At 34.3% G+C, this 20808-nt stretch overlaps 1 protein-coding gene across 1 annotated transcript in view; it reads right to left on the bottom strand.

Moving 5' to 3' along the window:
- LOC134853444 (mitochondrial import inner membrane translocase subunit TIM44-like) overlaps positions 1-20808 on the bottom strand; it is a 52947-nt gene that overhangs the window by 2495 nt on the left and 29644 nt on the right. The window lies entirely within an intron of this gene.

The raw sequence follows: 20808 nt of genomic DNA, 5'->3' as shown, positions 1-20808 counted from the left end.
TAAAACAAAGCTCTTTCCACATGACCAATCTTCAGCTTCTCGCGTTTTGTGGCGGGAACAAGAACTCGCCGGTTCGCGATATGTTAAATGAACTCTAACACAAAGTCATTTCATTCCACTTTCACAAAAATTCAATCCTTAGCTAATTAACCGGAGCTACACCGCAGTTTTTGCATTGATGCAAAAATGAAAAAAGATATGAAGTTTGTTCCCAATCAATTGTTAGCTGTGGACAAAAACAGCCAGTCAATTATGGGAGTTATAATTGGGCCAAGCATCGGAGCTCAATTTCAGAGAAAACAAGCAAGCTACAGGTCAAACTAAATGAACAAGAGTAGCTTCAAAATAGATTCAGAAAGAAATAGTACTAATGTAATGATTGATTCTTTTAAGCTTCGTAGCAGTACTAAAACAAAACTAAGCAACTTACAAAACTAAGAATGAAACTATGAGTTAAATTTACACCCATTCAATTACGAGAGTTGCAATTTTGCCGAGCATCGCAGCTTGATTTTACAGAAAACGAGCAAGCAAAAAGCACCTTATTTAGATACAAAAAGCAATAAGTAAGTTGTCAACAGAGAAAAGTGTTTGAATTAAGGAATTTTGCAAAGCGCCGTTTCAAACACATGTATGCACTCTGCAAAAATGAGAAAAGGTATTAAGGTTATACCCAATCAATTGTTAGCTGAGGACAAAAACAACTAGTCAATTATGGGAGATTCAATTTAGTCAAGCATCGAAGCTCGATTTCAGAGAAATCATGCACGCTACAGGGCAAATTGTTTGAACAAAAATAGCTTTAAATTAAATATCACAAAAAATAGAAGATTTGGTGTCATGGATTCTTCTATGCACTGTAGCTGGATGAAAACAGAAATATGCAAGCTACAAAACTTAGAATCAAGTTAAGAGTTAGGTCTGCACCAATTCAATTATTAGCTGAGGACAAATACATCCAGTCAATTATGAGAGTTGCCTTTAGCCGATCATCGAAGTTTGATTTCACGAAGCGAGCTAAAAAAAATATTTGATCAAAACTTGCATTACATAAGATTCCACTGAGGAAAAGATTTTTTTTTGGATTGATGGATTCTAGTAAGCGTAGTTTCAAACAAAAAATGCAGTCAGCAAAGTTCAGAAAAGATCTTGAATTTGTACCCAATCAGTTGTTAGCTGTGGACAAAAGAGCCAGTCAATTATGGGATTTTCAGTTTAGCCAATTACCGGAGCTCGATTTGAGAAGAACAGGCAAGCTACAAAGCAAATTGTTTGAAAAAACTGCATTAAATTAGGTGTCATCAGATAGAAATAGGAATTTTAGACTGATGAACTCTTTCAAGCTTCGTAGCTGGATTCAGACAAAAAATATGCAACCTTCAAAACATTGATGTGGACAAAAACAGCCAGCCATATATGGGAGTTTCAGTTTAGCCAAACATCGGAGCTCGATTTCGGAGAAAAGAGGCAAACTACATAGCGAAACGCTTGAACAAAAACTGCATTACATTAGATGTCATCGAATAGAAATATGATTTTTGGATTGATGGATTCTTCTAAGCTTCCTAGCTGGATTCAAGCAAAAATATGCAACAAACAAAACTAAGAAAGGAAGATATGAGTTAGTTTTGCACCGACTCAATTGTAAGCTGTGGACAAAAACAGCCAGTCCATTTGGGAGAATTCATATTAGCCGAGCTCACAGAAATCAAGCAAGCAAAGATTAAATTAGTTGTCAGCAAAAAAAAGAGTTTCTGGTTTCATGAGCTTTGCTAAGTGTCGTTTCAAAGAGTTCTGCAGTCTGCAATAGAAAAAATAAACGACTGGGCTAGTAGCTGGATTAAAACAAAAAAATGCAACCTACAAAACTAAGAAAGAAGTAAAGAGTTAGGTTTGCAAACATTCAATTGTTAGCTGTGGACAAAAACAGCCAGTCAACTATGGGAGATTCAATTTAGCCAAGCATAGGAGATCGATTTCAGAGAAATCAAGCAACCTATAAGGTAAATCTTCTGAAAAAAAAAGAAGTAAACAATGTGTCAGCAGAGAAATTGTATAAAATTCTGCAATCCACAAAGGTAAAAATGCAGTTAAACTTTTAACCAAGTTATGCTAAGCTGCGGACAAAATCAGCCAGTCAATTATGAGAGTTGCCTTTAGCCGAGCATCGAAGTTTGATGTCACGAAATCAAGCAAGCAAAGAGCAAATTATTTAGCTTAAAAAGAATATATTAGATGTCAACAGAGAGAATTTTTTGGATTGAGGAAACTTTCTGAGCGTCGTTTGAAACAAAGCTATGCTGTCTGCAAAGTAAAGAAAAGATAATCAGTTTATACCCAATCAATTGTTAGCTGTGAACAAGAACAGCCAGTCAATTAGGGGAGCTTCAAATTAGCCTAGCTTGATTAGGGGAGCTTGATTTTAAGCGAAATCAAGCTAGCTACAAGGCAAACTAAATGACCAAAAATAGCTTCAAACTAGATTCAGAAAATGATAATATTAATGTATTGATTGATTCTACGCTTCGTTGCTGGACTAAAAAAAAACTATGCAACCTACAAAACTAAGAATGAAGTTAGGAGTTAAGTTTGCATCCATTTAATTATGAGAGTTTCAATTTAGCCAGGCATTCGAGCTTGATTTCACAGAAATCAAGGAAGCAAAGAGCACAGTCTTTCGATAAAAAGCAATAAGTTAGCCGTCAACAGAGAAAAGTTTTCGAATTAAGGAATTTTGCAAAGCGCCGTTTCAAACACATGTCTGCACTCTGCAAAAGTGAGAAAAGGTATTAAGGTTATACCCAATCAATTGATAGCTGAGGACAAAAACAGCTAGTCAATTATGGGAGGTTCAATTTAACCAAGCATCGGAGCTTGATTTCAGAGAAAACATGCAAGCTACAAAGCAAATCATTTGAACAAAAACAGTTTAAATTAGATATCACAAAGAAAAATAGGAGATTTGGTTTCATGGTTTCTTCTATGGTCCGTAGCTGGATTAAGAAAAATATGCAAGCTACAAAACTAAGAGAAGAAGTTAAGACTCAAGTTTGCACCCATTCAATTGTTAGTTGTTGACAAAAACAGCCAGTCAATTATGAGAGTTGCCTTTAGCCGAGCATCGAAGTTTGATTTCACGAAATCAAGCAAGCAAAGAGCAAATTATTAAGCTTAAAAAGAATATATTAGATGTCAACAGAGAGAATTTTTTGGATTGAGGAAACTTTCTAAGCGTCGTTTGAAACAAAGCTATGCTGTCTTCAAATTAGAGAAAAGATAATCAGTTTAAACCCAATCAATTGTTAGCTGTGAACAAGAACAGCCAGTCAATTAGGGGAGCTTCAATTTAGCCTAGCTTGATTAGGGGAGCTTGATTTTAAGCGAAATCAAGCAAGCTACAAGGCAAACTAAAGGACCAAAAATAGCTTCAACTAGATTCAGAAAGTGATAGTATTAATGTATTGATTGATTCTGAGCTTCATTGCTGGACTAAAAAAAACTATGCAACCTACAAAACTAAGAATGAAGAAGTTAGGAGTTAAGCTTGCATCCATTTATTTATGAGAGTTTCAATTTAGCCAAGCATTCGAGCTTGATTTCACAGAAATCAAGGAAGCAAAGAGCACAGTCTTTAGATAAAAAGCAATAAGTAAGCTGTCAACAGAGAAAAGTTTTTGAAATAAGGAATTTTGCTAAGCACCGTTTCAAACACATGCATGCACTCTGCAGAGTTAGGAAAAGGTAGTAAGTTTGTATCCAATCAATTGTTAGCTGTGAACAAAAACAGCCAGTCAATTATGGGAGCTTCAATTAAGCCAAGCATCGGAGCTAAATTGCAGAGAAATCATGCAAGCTATAGGGCAAATCATTTGAACAAAAATGGCTGTAAATTAGATATCATAAAGAAAACTAGGAGTTTTGGTTTCATGGAATCTTCTATGCACCGTAGCTGGGTTAAAACAAAATAAGCAAGCTACAAAACTAAGAAAGGAACTTCAGATTTAAGTTTGCACCCATTCAATTGTTAGTTGTGGACAAAAACAGCCAGTCAATTAGAAGATTTTCAATTTAGGCGAGCATCGGAGCTAGATTTCAGAGATGTCATGCAAGCTACAAGGTAATTCATTTGAGCAAAAATGGCTTTAAATTAGATATTACAAAAAAAAATAGGAGATTTGGTTTCAAGGATTCTTCTATGCACCGTAGCTGGATTAAAACAAAATAAGCAAGCTACAAGACTGAGAAAGGAACTTCAGATTTAAGTTTGCACCCATTCAATTGTTAGTTGTGGACAAAAACAGCCAGTCAATTAGAAGATTTTCAATTTAGGCGAGCATCGGAGCTAGGTTTCAGAGATATCATGCAAGCTACAAGGCAAATCATTTGAACAAAAATGGCTTTAAATTAGATATCACAAAAAAAATAGGAGATTTGGTTTCATGGATTCTTCTATGCACCGTAGCTGGGTTAAAACAAAATAAGCAAGCTACAAAACTAAGAAAGGAACTTCAGATTTAAGTTTGCACCCATTCAATTGTTAGTTGTGGACAAAAACAGCCAGTCAATTAGAAGATTTTCAATTTAGGCGAGCATCGGAGCTAGATTTCAGAGATGTCATGCAAGCTACAAGGCAATTCATTTGAGCAAAAATGGCTTTAAATTAGATATTACAAAGAAAAATAGGAGATTTGGTTTCAAGGATTCTTCTATGCACCGTAGCTGGATTAAAACAAAATAAGCAAGCTACAAGACTGAGAAAGGAACTTCAGATTTAAGTTTGCACCCATTCAATTGTTAGTTGTGGACAAAAACAGCCAGTCAATTAGAAGATTTTCAATTTAGGCGAGCATCGGAGCTAGGTTTCAGAGATATCATGCAAGCTACAAGGCAAATCATTTGAACAAAAATGGCTTTAAATTAGATATCACAAAAAAAATAGGAGATTTGGTTTCATGGATTCTTCTATGCACCGTAGCTGGGTTAAAACAAAATAAGCAAGCTACAAAACTAAGAAAGGAACTTCAGATTTAAGTTTGCACCCATTCAATTGTTAGTTGTGGACAAAAACAGCCAGTCAATTAGAAGATTTTCAATTTAGGCGAGCATCGGAGCTAGATTTCAGAGATGTCATGCAAGCTACAAGGCAATTCATTTGAGCAAAAATGGCTTTAAATTAGATATTACAAAGAAAAATAGGAGATTTGGTTTCAAGGATTCTTCTATGCACCGTAGCTGGATTAAAACAAAATAAGCAAGCTACAAGACTGAGAAAGGAACTTCAGATTTAAGTTTGCACCCATTCAATTGTTAGTTGTGGACAAAAACAGCCAGTTAATTAGAAGATTTTCAATTTAGGCGAGCATCGGAGCTAGGTTTCAGAGATATCATGCAAGCTACAAGGCAAATCATTTGAACAAAAATGGCTTTAAATTAGATATCACAAAAAAAATAGGAGATTTGGTTTCATGGATTCTTCTATGCACCGTAGCTGGATTAAAACAAAATTAGCACGCTACAAAGATAAGAAATGAACTTCAGATTTAAGTTTGCACCCATTCAATTGTTAGTTGTGGACAAAAACAGCCAGTCAATTATGGGAGTTATAATTGGGCCAAGCATCGGAGCTCAATTTCAGAGAAAACAAGCAAGCTACAGGTCAAACTAAATGAACAAGAGTAGCTTCAAAATAGATTCAGAAAGAAATAGTACTAATGTAATGATTGATTCTTTTAAGCTTCGTAGCAGTACTAAAACAAAACTAAGCAACTTACAAAACTAAGAATGAAACTATGAGTTAAATTTACACCCATTCAATTACGAGAGTTGCAATTTTGCCGAGCATCGGAGCTTGATTTTACAGAAAACGAGCAAGCAAAAAGCACATTATTTAGATACAAAAAGCAATAAGTAAGTTGTCAACAGAGAAAAGTGTTTGAATTAAGGAATTTTGCAAAGCGCCGTTTCAAACACATGTATGCACTCTGCAAAAATGAGAAAAGGTATTAAGGTTATACCCAATCAATTGTTAGCTGAGGACAAAAACAGCTAGTCAATTATGGGAGATTCAATTTAACCAAGCATCGGAGCTTGATTTCAGAGAAAACATGCAAGCTAATCATTTGAACAAAAACAGTTTAAATTAGATATCACAAAGAAAAATAGGAGATTTGGTTTCATGGTTTCTTCTATGGTCCGTAGCTGGATTAAGAAAAATATGCAAGCTACAAAACTAAGAGATGAAGTTAAGACTCAAGTTTGCACCCATTCAATTTTTAGTTGTTGACAAAAACAGCCAGTCAATTATGAGAGTTGCCTTTAGCCGATCATCGAAGTTTGATTTCACGAAATCAAGCAAGCAAAGAGCAAATTATTTAGCTTAAAAAGAATATATTAGATGTCAACAGAGAGAATTTTTTGGATTGAGGGAACTTTCGAAGCGTCGTTTGAAACAAAGCTATGCTGTCTGCAAAGTAAAGAAAAGATAATCAGTTTAAACCCAATCAATTGTTAGCTGTGAACAAGAACAGCCAGTCAATTAGGGGAACTTCAAATTAGCCTAGCTTGATTAGGGGAGCTTGATTTTAAGCGAAATCAAGCTAGCTACAAGGCAAATTAAATGACCAAAAATAGCTTCAAACTAGATTCAGAAAGTGATAGTATTAATGTATTGATTGATTCTGAGCTTCGTTGCTGGACTAAAAAAAAACTATGCAACCTACAAAACTAAGAATAAAGTTAGGAGTTAAGTTTGCATCCATTTAATTATGAGAGTTTCAATTTAGCCAAGCATTCGAGCTTGATTTCACAGAAATCAAGGAAGCAAAGAACACAGTCTTTAGATAAAAAGCAATAAGTTAGTTGTCAACAGAGAAAAATTTTTGAATTAATAAATTTTGCTTAGTTCAAACACATGCATGCACTCTGCAGAATTATAAAAAAAATAGTAGGTTTGTATCCAATTAACTGTTAGCTGTGAACAAAAACAGCCAGTTAATTATGGGAGCTTCAATTTAGCCAAGCATCGGAGCTAAATTGCAGAGAAATCATGCAAGCTACAAGGCAAATCATTTGAACAAAAATGGCTGTAATTTAGATATCACAAAGAAAAATATAAGATTTACTTTCATGGATTCTTCTATGCACCATAGCTGTAAAAAAAACAAAATAAGCAAGCTACAAAACTAAGAAATGAACTTCAGATTTATGTTTGCACCCATTCAATTGTTAGTTGTGGACAAAAACATCCAGTCAATTATGGGAGTTTTAATTGGGCCAAGCATCGGAGCTCGATTTCAGAGAAACCAAGCAAACTACAAGGCAAATTAAATGAATAAAAATAGCTTCAAATTTGATTCACTAAGAGATTGTATTAATGTATTGATTGATTCTTCTAAGCTTCGTAGCTGGACTAAAAAAATATGCAACCTACAAAGCTAAGAATGAAGTTAGGAGTTGCGTTCATGTCCATTCAATTATGGGAGTTTCAATTTAACCGCAAGCAAGGAGCACATTCTTTAGATAAAAAAGCAATGAGTTAGTCAACAGCGAAAAGTTATTGAATTAAGGAAATTCGCTAAGCTTCGTTCCAAACACAAATAAGCACTCGGCAAAATTCAAGACAGATAGTAAGTTTATATCCAATCAATTGTTAGCTGTGGACAAAAACAGCCAGTCTTATTTGAACAAAAACAGCTTTAAATTAGATATCACCAAAATATTGGAGATTTGGTGTCATGGATTCTTCTATGCACCGGAGCTGGATAAAAAAATATGCAAGCTACGAAACTTGGAATTAAGTTAAGAGTTAGCTTTTTACCCATTCAATGTTAGGTGTGGACAAAAACAGCCAGTCAATTAGGAGATTTTCAATTAAGCCGAGCATCGGAGCTTGATTTTACAGAAACTAAGCAAACAAAGAGCACAATCTTTAGATAAAAAGCAATTAATTAGTTGTTGATAGAAAAAAATTTGGATTGAGGAGTTTTGCTGAGCATCTTTTCAAACAAATCATGCAGTCTGCAAAATCATGAAAAGATATTAAGTTTGTACCCAAGCAATTGTTAGCTGTGGACAAAAACAGCCGGTCAATTATGGAAGATTCAATTTAGCCAAGCATCGGTGCTCGATTTCAAAGCAATTATGCAAGGTACAAGACAAATTAGTTGAACAAAAAGAACTTGAAATTAAATATCACAAAAGATAGGAGATTTGAAGTCATGGATAATTCTATGCACCGTAGCTGGATGAAAACAAAAATATGCCAGCTACAAAACTTAGAATCAAGTTAAAATTTCGGTTTGCACCATTTCAATTATTAGCTGAGGACAAACACATCCAGTCAATTAGAAGAATTTTAAATTAGCCCGAGCATCGGAACTTGATTTCACAGAAATCAAGCAAGCAAAGACCCTCATTCCTTACATTGAAAATGCAATAAGTTATTTGTCAACAGAGAAAAAATTTTGAACAGCAGAATTTTGCTACGCGTCATTTCAAACAATGTTATGCAGTCTGTAAAATTAAGAAAAGACATTAAGTTTATACACAAGCAATTGTTAGCTGTGGACAAAAACAGCCAGTCAATTATGTGAGATTCAATTTAGCCACGCATCGGAGCTCGAGTTCAGAGAATTCATGCAAGCTACAAGGCAAAATATTTAAACAAAAATTGCTTTGAATTAGGTTTGACAATGAGACGTAGGAGATTTTGATTAATGGATTCTTCTAAGCACCGTAGCAGGATTAAAGCAAAACCATGCGACCTACAAAACTAAGAATGAAGTTAGGAGTTAAATTTACACTCATTCAATTATTACTTGTGGATAAAAACAACCAGTCAATTTTGTGCGTTTCAATTTAGCCGCAAGCAAAGAGCACATTCTTTAGACAAAAAAGCAATAAGTTAGTCAACAGCGAATGTTAGTGAATTAAGGAAATTCGCTAAGCGTCGTTCCAAACATATTTATGTACTCGGCAAAATTAAAGAAAGATAGTAAGTTTGTAACCAATCAGTTGTTAGCTGTAGATGAAAACAGCCAGTCAATTATGGAGATTCAATTTGGCCAAGCAACTGAGCTCGACTGCAGTGAAATCATGCAAGCTACAAGCCAAATTATTTGAACAGAAACAGCTTTAATTTAGATACCACCATAATAGGAGATTTGGTGTCATCGATTGTTCTATGCAACGGAACTGGATAAAAAAAATATGCAAGCTACAAAACTTGGAATTAGGTTAAGAGTTAGGTTCACATCCATTCAATTGTTAGCTGTGGATAAAAACAGCCAGTCAATTAGGAAATTTTCAATTTGGCCGAATATGGGAGCTTGATTTCACAGAAATCAAGCAAACAATGAGCACATTCTTTAGACAAAAAGCAATAATTTAGTTGATGACAGAAGGAATTTTAGATTGAGGAGTTTTGCTGAGCATCTTTTCGAACAAGTTATGCAGTCTGCAAAATTATGAAAAGATATTAGGTTTGTACCCAATCAATTGATAGCTGTGGAAAAAAACAGCCGGTCAATTATGGGAGAATCAATTTAGCCAAGCATCGGAGCTCGATTTCAGAGAAATTATGCAAGCTACAAGGCAAATTACTTGAACAACAATAGCTTGAAATTAAATATCACAAAAGATATGAGATTTGAAGTCATGGATAATTCTATGCACCGTAGCTGGATGAAAACAAAAATATGCCAGCTACAAAACTTAGAATTAAGTTAAGAGTTCGGTTTGCACCATTTCAATTATTAGCTGAGGACAAACACATCCAGTCAATTAGAAGAGTTTTAAATTAGCCCGAGCATCGGAACTTGATTTCACAGAAATCAAGCAAGCAAAGACCCTCATTCTTTACATTGAAAAAGCAATAAGTTAGTTGTCAACAGAGAAAAAAAAATTGAACAGATGAATTTTGCTAAGCGTCATTTCAAACACTGTTATGCAGTCTGCAAAAATAAAAAAAGACATTAAGTTTGTACACAATCAATTGTTAGCTGTGGACAAAAACAGCCGGTCAATTATGTGAGATTCGACTTAGCCAAGCAACGGAGCTCGAGTTCAGAGAACTCATGCAAGCTACGAGGCAAAATATTTGAACAAAAATTGCTTGGAATTAGATGTGACAATGAGACGTAGGAGATTTTGATTGATGGATTCTTCTGAGCACCGTAGCAGGATTAAAGCAAAACTATGCAACCTACAAAACTAAGAATGAAGTTATGAGTTAAATTTACACTCAATCAAATATTACTTGTGGATAAAAACAACCAGTCAATTTTGTGCGTTTCAATTTAGCCGCAAGCAAAGAGCTCACTCTTTAGATAAAAAAGCAATAAGTTAATCAACAGCGAAAAGTCAGTGAGTTAAGGAAATTCGCTAAGCGTCGTTCCAAACACATGTATGCACTCGGCAAAATTAAAGAAAGATAGTAAGTTTGTAACCAATCAATTGTTAGCTGTAGATAAAAACAGCCAGTCAATTATGGAGATTCAATTTGGCCAAGCAACTGAGCTCGACTGCAGAGAAACCATGCAAGCTGCAAGCCAAATTATTTGAACAAAAACAGCTTTAAATTAGATACTACCAGTATAGGAGATTTGGTGTCATGGATTCTTCTATGCAACGGAACTGGATAAAAAAATATGCAAGCTACAAAACTTGGAATTAGGTTAAGAGTTAGGTTCACATCCATTCAATTGTTAGCTGTGGATAAAAACAGCCAGTCAATTAGGAGATTTTCAATTTGGCCGAGCATCGGAGATTGATTTCACAGAAATCAAGCAAACAATGAGCACATTCTTTAGACAAAAAGCAATAATTTAGTTGATGACAGAAGGAATTTTAGATTGAGGAGTTTTGCTGAGCATCTTTTTGAACAAATTATGCAGTCTGCAAAATTATGAAAATATTTTAGGTTTGTACCCAATCAATTGTTAGCTGTGAAAAAAAAAACAGCCGGTCAATTATGGGAGATTCAAATTAGCCAAGCATCGGAGCTCGATTTCAGAGAAATTATGCAAGCTACATGGCAAATTATTTAAACAACAATAGCTTGAAATTAAATATCACAAGAAAATAGGAGATTTGATGTCATGGATTCTTCTATGCACCGTAGCTGGATGAAAACAATAAAAAACATTCAAGCTACACGACTTAGAATCAAAGAGTTCCGACTGCACCAAGTCAATTATTAGTTGAGGACAAACACATCCAGTCAATCAGAAGTTTTAGTTTAGCACGAGCATCGGAACTTGATTTCACAGAATTCAAGCAAGCAAAGACCACATTCCTTACATTGAAAAAGCAATAAGTTAGTTGTCAAGTGAGAAAAAATTTTGAACAAAGGAACTTTGCTAAGCGTCATTTCAAACATGCAGTCTGCAAAAATAAAAAAAATACATTAAGTTTGTACACAATTAATTGTTAGCTGTGGACAAAACCAGCCGGTCAATTATGTGAGATTCAACTTAGCCAAGCATCGGAGCTCGAGTTCAGAGAATTCATGCAAGCTACAAGGCAAAATAGTTGAACAAAAATTGCTTGGAATTAGATGTGACAATAAGAAGTAGGAGATTTCGATTGATGAATTCTTCTAAGCACCGTAGCAGGACTAAAGCAAAACTATGCAAACTACAAAACTAAGAATGAAGTTAGGAGTTAAATTTACACTCATTCAATTAATACTTGTGGACAAAAACCACCAGTCAGTTCTGTGTGTTTCTATTTAGCCGAGCATCGGAGCTTGATTTGACAAATCAAGCAAGCAAAGAGCACATTCTTTGTTTAAAAAAGCATAAGTTAATTGTGAACAGAGAAAAAATTTTGAATTGAGGAATTTTGCAAAGAGTCATTTAAAACACAGTTATGCAGCCAGCAAAATTAGGAAAAGATACTAAGTTGTACCCAATCAATTGTTAGCTGTGGATAAAAACAGCCAGTCAATTATGTGAGATTCAATTTAACCGACTATTGGAGCTTGATTTCACAGAAATCAAGCAAACAAAGAGCACATCTTTAGATATAAAGCAATAAACTAGTTGTTGACAGAGAAAAAATTTGGATTGAGGAGTTTTGCTGAGCATCTTTCAAACAAATTATGCAGTCTGCAAAATTATGAAAAGATACTAAGTTGTACCCAATCAATTGTTAGCTGTGGATAAAAACAGCCAGTCAATTATGTGAGATTCAATTTAACCGACTATTGGAGCTTCATTTCACAGAAATCAAGCAAACAAAGAGCACATCTTTAGATATAAAGCAATAAACTAGTTGTTGACAGAGAAAAAAATTTGGATTGAGGAGTTTTGCTGAGCATCTTTCAAACAAATTATGCAGTCTGCAAAATTATGAAAAGATATTAAGTTTGTACCCAATCAATTGTTAGCTGTGGACAAAAACAGCCAGTCAATTATGGGAGATTCTACTCAGCCAAGCATCGGAGCTTGATTTCAGAGAAATCATGCAAGCTACAGGGCAAATTAATTGAAAAAAAATTGTTTTAAATAGATGGAATTAGGTTAAGAGTTAGGTTCACATCCATTCAATTGTTAGCTGTGGATAAAAACAGCCAGTCAATTAGGAGATTTTCAATTTGGCCGAGCATCGGAGATTGATTTCACAGAAATCAAGCAAAAAATGAGCACATTCTTTAGACAAAAAACAATAATTTAGTTGATGACAGAAGGAATTTTAGATTGAGGAGTTTTGCTGAGCATCTTTTTGAACAAATTATGCAGTCTGCAAAATTATGAAAAGATTTTAGGTTTGTACCCAATCAATTGTTAGCTGTGAAAAAAAAACAGCCGGTCAATTATGGGAGATTCAAATTAGCCAAGCATCGGAGCTCGATTTCAGAGAAATTATGCAAGCTACATGGCAAATTATTTAAACAACAATAGCTTGAAATTAAATATCACAAGAAAATAGGAGATTTGATGTCATGGATTCTTCTATGCACCGTAGCTGGATGAAAACAATATAAAACATTCAAGCTACACGACTTAGAATCAAAGAGTTCCGACTGCACCAAGTCAATTATTAGTTGAGGACAAACACATCCAGTCAATCAGAAGTTTTGGTTTAGCACGAGCATCGGAACTTGATTTCACAGAATTCAAGCAAGCAAAGACCACATTCTTTACATTGAAAAAGCAATAAGTTAGTTGTCAAGTGAGAAAAATTTTTGAACAAAGGAACTTTGCTAAGCGTCATTTCAAACACAATTATGCAGTCTGCAAAAATAAAAAAAAGACATTAAGTTTGTACACAATTAATTGTTAGCTGTGGACAAAACCAGCCGGTCAATTATGTGAGATTCAATTTAGCCAAGCATCGGAGCTCGAGTTCAGAGAATTCATGCAAGCTACAAGGCAAAATAGTTGAACAAAAATTGCTTGGAATTAGATGTGACAATAAGAAGTAGGAGATTTCGATTGATGAATTCTTCTAATCACCGTAGCAGGACTAAAGCAAAACTATGCAACCTACAAAACTAAGAATGAAGTTAGGAGTTAAATTTACACTCATTCAATTAATACTTGTGGACAAAAACCACCAGTCAGTTCTGTGTGTTTCAATTTAGCCGAGCATCGGAGCTTGATTTGACAAATCAAGCAAGCAAAGAGCACATTCTTTGTATAAAAAAGCATAAGTTAATTGTGAACAGAGAAAAAATTTTGAATTGAGGAATTTTGCAAAAAGTCATTTAAAACACAGTTATGCAGCCAGCAAAATCAGGAAAAGATACTAAGTTGTACCCAATCAATTGTTAGCTGTGGATAAAAACCGCCAGTCAATTATGTGAGATTCAATTTAACCGACTATTGGAGCTTCATTTCACAGAAATCAAGCAAACAAAGAGCACATCTTTAGATATAAAGCAATAAACTAGTTGTTGACAGAGAAAAAAATTTGGATTGAGGAGTTTTGCTGAGCATCTTTCAAACAAATTATGCAGTCTGCAAAATTCTGAAAAGATATTAAGTTTGTACCCAATCAATTGTTAGCTGTGGAAAAAAACTGCCAGTCAATTATGAGACATTCTATTCAGCCAAGCATCGGAGCTTGATTTCAGAGAAATCATGCAAGCTACAGGGCAAATTAATTGAAAAAATTGTTTTAAATAGTGTCACAAAGAGGAATAGGATAATTTAATTTTTTTAAGCTTCGAAGCTGGTTTAAAACAAGACTTTACAACCTACAAAACTAAGAAAGAAGTAACCAATTAAGTTAACACCCATTCAATTAAAAGTTGTGGACAAAAACAGCCCGTTAAATGTGGGACATTCAATTTAACCGACTATTGGAGCTTCATTTCACAGAAATCAAGCAAACAAAGAGCACATCTTTAGATTTAAAGCAATAAACTAATTGTTGACAGAGAAAAAAATTTGGATTGAGGAGTTTTGCTGAGCATCTTTCAAACAAATTATGCAGTCTGCAAAATTATAAAAAGATATTAAGTTTGTACCCAATCAATTGTTAGCTGTGGACAAAAACAGCCAGTCAATTATGGGAGATTCTATTCAGCCAAGCATCGGAGCTTGCTTTCAGAGAAATCATGCCAGCTACAGGGCAAATTAATTGAAAAAAAAATTGCTTTAAATAGATGTCACAAAGAGGAATAGGATTATTTAATTTTTTTAAGCTTCGAAGCTGGTTTAAAACAAAACTATGCAACCTACAAAACTAAGAAAGAAGTAACCAATTAAGTTAGCACCCATTCAATTAAAAGTTGTGGACCAAAACAGCCAGTCATTTATGGGAGTTTCAATTTAGCCAAGCATCGGAGCTACAAGGCAAATTATTTGAACAAAAGTTGCTTTAAGTAGATGTCACAAAGATAGAGGATTATTTAATTTTTTTAAGCTTCGAAGCTGATTTAAAACAAGACTTTGCAACCTACAAAACTAAAAAAGAAGTAACCAATTAAGTTAACACCCATTCAATTAAAAGTTGTGGACCAAAACAGCCAGTTAAATATGGGACATTCAATTTAGCCGAGCATCGGAGCTTGATTTTACAAATCAAGCAAAAAAAGAGCACATTCTTTAGATAAAAAGTAATAAATTAGTTGTTGACAGAGAAAATAATGTTGGATTGAGGAGTTTTGCTGAGCATCTTTTCAAACAAATTATGCAGTCTGCAAAATTATGATAAGATATTAAGTTTGTACCAATCAGTTGTTAGCTGTGGACAAAAACAGCCAGTCATTTATGGGTGATTCAATTTAGCCAAGCATCGGAGCTACGGCAAATTATTTGAACAAAAGTTGCTTTAATAGTTGTCACAAAGATAAAGGATTATTTAATTTTTTTAAGCTTCGAAGCTGGCTTAAAACAAGACTTTGCAACCTACAAAAATAAGAAAGAAGTAACCAATTAAGTGAACACCCATTCAATTAAAAGTTGTGGACCAAAACAGCCAGTTAATTATGGGACATTCAATTTAGCAGAACATCGGAGCTTGATTTCACAGAAATCAAGCAAACAACGAGCACATTCTTTAGATAAAAACTAATAAATAAGTTGTTGACAGAGAAAAAATTTTGGATTGAGGAGTTTTGCTGAGCATCTTTTCAAACAAATTATGCAGTCTGCAAAATTATGAAAAGATATTAAGTTTGTACGCAATCAATTGTTAGCTGTGGACAAAAACAGCCGGTCAATTATGGGAGATTCAATTTAGCCAAGCATCGGAGCTCGATTTCAGAGAAATCATGCAAGTTACAAGGCAAATTAATTGAAAAAAAAATTGCTTTAATTAGATGTCACAAAGAGGAACAGGATTATTTAATTTTTTCAAGCTTCGAAGCAGGTTTAAAACAAAACTATGCAACCTACAAAACTAAGAAAGTAGTAACCAATTAAGTTCACACTCATTCAATTAAAAGTTGTGGACAAAAACAGCCAGTTAATTATGGGACATTCAATTTAACCGACTACTGGAGCTTGATTTCACAGATATCAAGCAAACAAGGAGCACTTTCTTTAGATAAAAAGTAATAAATTAGTTGACAGAGAAAAAGTTTTGGATTGAGGAGTTTTGTTGAGCATCTTTTCAAACACATTATGCAGTCTGCAAAATTATGAAAAGATATTAAGTTTGTACGCAATCAATTGTTAGCTGTGGACAAAAACAGCCGGTCAATTATGGGAGATTCAATTTAGCCAAGCATCGGAGCTCCATTTCAGAGAAATCATGCAAGTTACAAGGCAAATTAATTGAAAAAAAATTGCTTTAAATAGATGTCACAAAGAGGAATAGGATTATTTAATTTTTTCAAGCTTCGAAGTAGGTTAAAAACAAAACTATGCAACCTACAAAACTAAGAAAGAAGTAACCAATTAAGTTAACACCCATTCAATTAAAAATTGTGGACAAAAACAGCCAGCTAATTATGGGACATTCAATTTAACCGACTACTGGAGCTGATTTCACAGAAATCTAGCAAACAAAGAGGACATTCTTTAGATAAAAAGCAATAAATTAGTTATTGACAGAGAAAAAATTTTGGATTGAGGAGTTTTGCTGAGCAGCTTTTCAAACAAATTATACAGTCTGTAAAATTTTGAGAAGATATTAAGTTCGTAATCAATCAATTGTTAGCTGTGGACAAAAACAGCCAGTCAATTATGTGAGATTCAATTTAGCCAAGCAACGGAGCTCGAGTTCAGCGAATTCATGCAAGCTACAAGGCAAATTGAATGAACAAAAAAATGCTTTAATTTAGAATAAAGAAGAGATAGTATTGTTGTATTGATTGATTCTTCTGAGCTTCGTAGCAGGACTAAAGCAAAACTATGCAACCTACAAAACTAAGAATGAAGTTAGGAGTTAAATTTACACTCATTCAATTATTACTTGTGGACAAAAACCACCAGTCAGTTCTGTGTGTTTCAATTTAGCCGAGCATCGGAGCTTGATTTCACAAATCAAGCAAGCAAAGAGCACATTATTTGGATAAAAAAGCATTAAGTTAATTGTGAACAGAGAAAAATTTCTAAATTGAGGAGTTTTTGTGAGAGTCATTTCGAACAGAGTTATGCAGCCTGCAAAATTAGGAAAAGATATTAAGTTTGTACCCAATCAAATGTTAGCTTCGGATAAAAACAGCCAGTCAATTATGGGAGATTCAATTTAACCGACTATTGGAGCTTGATTTCAAAGAAATCCAGAAAACAAAGAGCACATTCTTTAGATGAAAAGATATAAATTAGTTGTTGACAGAGAAAAAATTTTGGATTAAGGAGTTTTGTTGAGCATCTTTTCAAACAAGTTATGCAGTCTGTAAATTATGAAAAGATATTGAGTTTGTACCCAATCAATTCTTAGCTGTGGACAAAAGCAGCCGGTCAATTATGTGAGATTCAATTTAGCCAAGCATCGGAGCTCGAGTTCAGAGAATTCATGCAAGCTACAAGGCAAAATATTTGAACAAAAATTGCTTTGAATTAGATGTGACAATGAGAAGTACGAGATTTCGATTGATGGATTCTTCTAAGCACCGTAGCAGGATTAAAGCAAAACTATGCAATCTACAGAACTAAGAATGAAGTTAGGAGTTAAATTTACACTCATTCAATCATTACTTGTGGACAAAAACAACCAGTCAGTTTTGTGTGTTTTAATTTACCCGAGCATCGGAGCTTGATTTCACAAATCAAGCAAGCAAAGAGCACATTCTTTAGATAAAAAGCAGTAAATTAGTTGTTGAAAGGAAAATTTTGGATTCAGGAGTTTTGCTGAGCATCTTTTCAAACAAATTATGCAGTCTGTAAAATTATGAAAAGATGTTGAGTTTGTACCGAATCAATTGTTAGCTGTGAACAAAAACAGCCGGTCAATTATGGGAGATTCAATTTAACCGACTTTTGGAGCTTGATTTCACAGAAATCAAGCAAACAGAGAGCACATTCGTTTGATAAAAAGATATAAATTAGTTGTTGACAGAGAAAAAATTTTGGATTAAGGAGTTTTGCTGAGCATCTTTTCAAACAAATTATGCAGTCTGTAAAATTATGAAAAGCTATTGAGTTTGTACCCAATCAATTCTCAGCTCTGGACAAAAACAGTCGGTCAATTATGTGAGATTCAATTTAGCATCGGAGCGCGAGTTCAGAGAATTCAAGCAAGCTACAAGGCAAAATATTTGAACAAAAATTGCTTTGAATTAGATGTGACAATGAGAAGTACGAGATTTCGATTGATGAATTCTTCTTAGCACCGAAGCAGGATGAAAGCAAAACTATGCAATCTACAAAACTAAGAACGAGTTAGGAGTTAAATTTACACTCATTCAATTATTACTTGTGGACAAAAACAACCAGTCAGTTTTATGTATTTTAATTTACCCGAGCATCGGAGCTTGATTTCACAAATCAAGCAAGCAACGAGCACACTCTTTAGATAAAAAGCAGTAAATAAGTTGTTGAAAGATAAAAATTTTGGATGAAGGAGTTTTGCTGAGCATCTTTTCAAACAAATTATGCAGTCTGTAAAATTATGAAAAGATATTGAGTTTGTACCCAATCAATTGTTAGCTGTGGACAAAAACAGCCAGTCAATTATAGGAGATTCAATTTAGCCAAGCATCGGAGCTCGAGTTCAGAGAATTCATGCAAGCTACAAGGCAAAATATTTGAACAAAAATTGCTTTGAATTAGATGTGACAATGAGAAGTACGAGATTTCGATTGATGGATTCTTCTAAGCACCGTAGCAGGATTAAAGCAAAACTATGCCATCTACAGAACTAAGAATGAAGTTAGGAGTTAAATTTACGCTCATTCAATCATTACTTGTGGACAAAAACAACCAGTCAGTTTTGTGTGTTTTAATTTACCCGAGCATCGGAGCTTGATTTCACAAATCAAGCAAGCAAAGAGCACATTCTTTAGATAAAAAGCAGGAAATTAGTTGTTGAAAGGAAACTTTTGGATTCAGGAGTTTTGCTGAGCATCTTTTCAAACAAATTATGCAGTCTGTAAAATTATGAAAAGATGTTGAGTTTAAACCGAATCAATTGATAGCTGTGGACAAAAGCAGCCGGTCAATTATGTGAGATTCAATTTAGCCAAGCATCGGAGCTCGAGTTCAGAGAATTCATGCAAGCTACAAGGCAAAATATTTGAACAAAAATTGCTTTGAATTAGATGTGACAATGAGAAGTACGAGATTTCGATTGATGGATTCTTCTAAGCACCGTAGCAGGATTAAAGCAAAACTATGCAATCTACAGAACTAAGAATGAAGTTAGGAGTTAAATTTACGCTCATTCAATCATTACTTGTGGACAAAAACAACCAGTCAGTTTTGTGTGTTTTAATTTACCCGAGCATCGGAGCTTGATTTCACAAATCAAGCAAGCAAAGAGCACATTCTTTAGATAAAAAGCAGTAAATTAGTTGTTGAAAGGAAAATTTTGGAATCAGGAGTTTTGCTGAGCATCTTTTCAAACAAATTATGCAGTCTGTAAAATTATGAAAAGATGTTGAGTTTGTACCGAATCAATTGTTAGCTGTGAACAAAAACAGCCGGTCAATTATGGGAGATTCAATTTAACCGACTATTGGAGCTTGATTTCACAGAAATCAAGCAAACAGAGAGCACATTCGTTAGATAAAAAGATATAAAATAGTTGTTGACAGAGAAAAAATTTTGGATTAAGGAGTTTTGCTGAGCATCTTTTCAAACAAATTATGCAGTCTGAAATTATGAAAAGATATTGAGTTTGTACCCAATCAATTCTTAGCTGTGGACAAAAGCAGCCGGTCAATTATGTGAGATTCAATTTAGCCAAGCATCGGAGCTCGAGTTCAGAGAATTCATGCAAGCTACAAGGCAAAATATTTGAACAAAAATTGCTTTGAATTAGATGTGACAATGAGAAGTACGAGATTTCGATTGATGGATTCTTCTAAGCACCGTAGCAGGATTAAAGCAAAACTATGCAATCTACAGAACTAAGAATGAAGTTAGGAGTTAAATTTACGCTCATTCAATCATTACTTGTGGACAAAAACAACCAGTCAGTTTTGTGTGTTTTAATTTACCCGAGCATCGGAGCTTGATTTCACAAATCAAGCAAGCAAAGAGCACATTCTTTAGATAAAAAGCAGTAAATAAGTTGTTGAAAGATAAAAATTTTGGATGAAGGAGTTTTGCTGAGCATCTTTTCAAACAAATTATGCAGTCTGTAAAATTATGAAAAGATATTGAGTTTGTACCCAATCAATTGTTAGCTGTGGACAAAAACAGCCAGTCAATTATAGGAGATTCAATTTAGCCAAGCATCGGAGCTCGAGTTCAGAGAATTCATGCAAGCTACAAGGCAAAATATTTGAACAAAAATTGCTTTGAATTAGATGTGACAATGAGAAGTACGAGATTTCGATTGATGGATTCTTCTAAGCACCGTAGCAGGATTAAAGCAAAACTATGCAATCTACAGAACTAAGAATGAAGTTAGGAGTTAAATTTACGCTCATTCAATCATTACTTGTGGACAAAAACAACCAGTCAGTTTTGTGTGTTTTAATTTACCCGAGCATCGGAGCTTGATTTCACAAATCAAGCAAGCAAAGAGCACATTCTTTAGATAAAAAGCAGTAAATTAGTTATTGAAAGGAAAATTTTGGATTCAGGAGTTTTGCTGAGCATCTTTTCAAACAAATTATGCAGTCTGTAAAATTATGAAAAGATGTTGAGTTTGTACCAAATCAATTGTTAGCTGTGAACAAAAACAGCCGCTCAATTATGGGAGATTCAATTTAACCGACTATTGGAGCTTCATTTCACAGAAATC

This window comes from Symsagittifera roscoffensis, chromosome 8 (assembly GCF_963678635.1).
Source record: "Symsagittifera roscoffensis chromosome 8, txSymRosc1.1, whole genome shotgun sequence".
NCBI lineage: Eukaryota > Metazoa > Xenacoelomorpha > Acoela > Convolutidae > Symsagittifera > Symsagittifera roscoffensis.
This window is presented reverse-complemented; position numbering and strand designations above follow the sequence as displayed.